This window comes from Kogia breviceps, chromosome 18, assembly GCF_026419965.1.
Source record: "Kogia breviceps isolate mKogBre1 chromosome 18, mKogBre1 haplotype 1, whole genome shotgun sequence".
Lineage (NCBI taxonomy): Eukaryota > Metazoa > Chordata > Mammalia > Artiodactyla > Physeteridae > Kogia > Kogia breviceps.
In genome coordinates, this window is record NC_081327.1 from 16,175,881 (window position 1) to 16,179,507 (window position 3,627).

Sequence of the window (3,627 nt, forward strand, 5' to 3'; positions counted from 1 at the left end):
TTTAGGCTGTGCATTTTTCTTCCGTCGACCGCAGTTACCAAGCTGGGCCAGTCAAGATCCTCTGACCAGGAATTTGAAATCAGGTTGAGAAAGTCAGTCCTCTGTGTGGCTAAACCAGTAACCTACGCAGCCAGGAAAGCTGGGCGGCCTTGTTTTTAACCAGTCCAGGCTCTGAGTGGTGAACCTTCCTGAGGTTTCTGTTTGCAGGTTCTACAGGCTTTAAAAACCCATGTTTTTGGGGGCTTCCCTGGTGGCGCAGTGGTTGGGAGTCCGCCTGCCGATGCAGGAGACACGGGTTCGTGCCCTGGTCCGGGAAGATCCCACATGTCGCGGAGCAACTAAGTCCGTGAGCCATGGCCGCTGGGCCTGCGCGTCCGGAGCCTGTGCTCTGCAACGGGAGAGGCCACAACAGTGAGAGGCCCGCATACCGCAAAAAAAAAACAAAAAAACCCATGTTTTTGGTTCAGCCTATTCTGGTTGGATGGTGTAATCAGAAGAGTATTAAGCAATATCAACCTTGGTACCAGAAGTGGAGTTACAAGTAGACAGTCCTTGAAAGACAGTGAGCTGACTGAGGTAGGGTGAGAGTGCGGATATAACCACAGTGGGGAGTCCCATCCAACGCCGAGAAGCCTCCCAACTGGGGTAAATATTGGAGAAGCAATTATGATGCTTGTTGGCTCCTGGCCCTAGGATTAGGGGCTAACAGAAAACAAGGCTGTAGGGGATCCCTACACTTAGATGGCTTAGGTTTTCATGAGATATATTTCCAGGAAAAGGAAAGCCTGGCCAGCAGGGGCTTGGGATTTTCCGTCTCTTGGGAAATCCACAGTTCTTAGCTTGGGCTCTAGCTGGGGGTGAGCCATCGAGGTGGTCACCCCCTGGGGGGAATCTTCCCCAGGGCTCCTCTCTGGAGGGTCCCCACAGGACACTGGATCTGGAGATCCCCACCTGGGATGGGTGCTGGCCGGGGAAGCGAGCCACCAAAGCACTGTGGAAGGCAAGAAACCTCCGGTCCCATCACTCCCAGATCCTTTCTGGGCAGGAAGAAATGGTATCTGCTTTGGACTGGCAACTGAGTGGGGTGTATCTCTGTTCAAGAATGTTCTGGGCTTCCCTGGTGGCGCAGTGGTTGAGAATCCGCCTGCCGATGCAGGAGACACGGGTTCGTGCCCTGGTCCGGGAAGATCCCACATGCCGCGGAGCAACTAAGCCCGTGAGCCATGGCCGCTAGGCCTGCGCGTCCGGAGCCTGTGCTCCGCAACGGGAGAGGCCACAACAGTGAGAGGCCCGCATACCGCAAAAACAAAAACAAAAACAAAAACAAAAACAAAAAAGAATGTTCTTAATGTATCCCAGTCTTATAAATGAAACTCACCACTGTCCATAGGATGAGTTTTTACTCAGCCTAGGGTGGCACCAGGCACAGATGGAGTAGTAGAGTGACCTGCTCCTTATAAAAAGAAAGTGAGCTCTGAGAAGAGGAGCCACACAGCTGCCTGGGTGGAGTGGGGAACAGGGACAGGTGGGTTTTAGGCACCTTTCCATTGGGAGGAAGTCCTCTGATCTAGGGTGGGGACAGATGAACAGGCAGGAGGGACTGTTCTGTTAGCTTTACATTCCTAGTTCCAGGCCTTTCAACACTGGCTGCCCTCCTGGCCTTGGGCTCCATGGGTAACTACTGCATCCTTCAAAATATGTGCCCCCCCCCTTATGGTCAAGTTAGCCTCAGCTGTGTTTTGTTACTTGCAACTTACAGTCTTGAATTTTTAAAATTAAGATATTTTGTACTAAAAAGGTCATTACTGAACATGCTAAAAAATTCAAGTAGGTCAAAGGGTAGTCAATAAAAAAAAAAGTAGTTCTCCCTTGCACTCCAGACCCCCGTCCTTTTCTCTGGAACCAACCACTATTAACAGTTTATATAAAGGGTTTCTATAAACCCTTTCAGGAACTGTCCATGTGTATAGAAGCACTTGTATGTAGTTTTTTTTGAACAAATAAGAGCTTATTATACACACTGTTCTGCACTTTGATTTTTGTTCTTTTTTTTTTCTTTTTTAACTTAATGATATCTTGGAGATCATTTCATATACTAATTGTTTTGTTTTGTTTTGTTTTGTTTGCAGTACGTGGGCCTCTCACTGTTGTGGCCTCTGCCGTTGCAGAGCACAGGCTCCGGACGCTCAGGCTCAGCGGCCATGGCTCACGGGCCCAGCCGCTCCGCGGCACGTGGGATCTTCCCGGACCGGGGCACGAACCCGTGTCCCCTGCATCGGCAGGTGGACTCTCAACCACTGCGCCACCAGGGAAGTCCTACTAATTGTTTTTTATTTAAAAATTTTTTTACCAATTTTTTGTGTGTGTGTGCGGTACGCGGGCCTCTCACTGTTGTGGCCTCTCCCGTTGCGGAGCACAGGCTCCGGATGCGCAGGCTCAGCGGCCATGGCTCATGGGCCCAGCCGGCTCCGCGGCATGTGGAATCTTCCCGGACCGGGGCACGAACCCGCATCCCTTGCATCGGCAGGCAGACTCTCAACCACTGCGCCACCAGGGAAGCCCCTACCAATTCATTTTTAGCTTAAAAATCACATATATAAATAAGTGGGTACTGTGATAGTTAATTGTTTATGGACATATTAAATTAGCTTCCTTCTTTATACCATGCACCAAAATAAGTCCCAAGTCGTGGATTGAAGATTTAATTATAACAACTGAAGCTCTCGAAAATAATGGAAGGAAACGTGGGTGAGTGATCTTCGCATGGCAGATCTTGAGTGCGGGAAAGTCCTTCCAGGACTGACATGGAAACTACAAAATCCAAGGCCCACAGGCTCCAGTGTGCGTGTGGGTTTTCTCCAGACTCTACTTTTTCTCCTATAAGAAAAGAGTGTCTTGGGTAGGGCTTCCTAAAAGCAGACCCCAAGATGAGCATCCATGTGGTTTGTTAAGGAGCTGGTCTTTCATACCCTTGCCCCTGTCAGTCATCGACTAAGGGCTGCCCAAGGGACATGCACCTGTGAGCAGAGCAGCTCCTGTAAACCCAGGGAGATCCCGAGAAGTGGCAGGTGCAGCTCATAGCATTGGGGCACAGATGCCCAGGGGTGGGGATCGGAGAGGCTCTGGGAGGAGCATTAGTTGTGTCTACCACACAGGGAGTCTTTCACAGAGGCGGGAGCTAGAGGAGGCCTGTGGGGGTCAGATCAATGCCACGGTCAGCTGGAGGTCAAGACGTGAAGTTACAACTCTGAGCTTGCAGTGACAATTCCAGGAGGATGGGAGCCCCAGGCCCTCATACCCACAGCCAGCTGGCCCCAGAGCCCAGGCATCTTTGGGGCAGGGGGTTTATGCTGAGGACTCTAAGAACAGACCCCTGTAAGGAAGTGAGGGGTGTGGGAGTGGGCAGACAGGGAAGCCGACCACACTGGGGTTACAGCCAAGGCGTCGGCCAGTCCCATGGAAGCTCTGGAGCTGGGACAACCCTTCAGTACACAGTGAAATTCCCAGCAGCCGAGGGGTGGCGGCATCAGCCCTGGAGAGGAGGTCTGGGTGGCACGCCACAGTGTCCCCTCCGTGTGGGGATGGGAAAGTCTCTCCTGGAGGCATCCATCTGCTGTGACCCTCCAA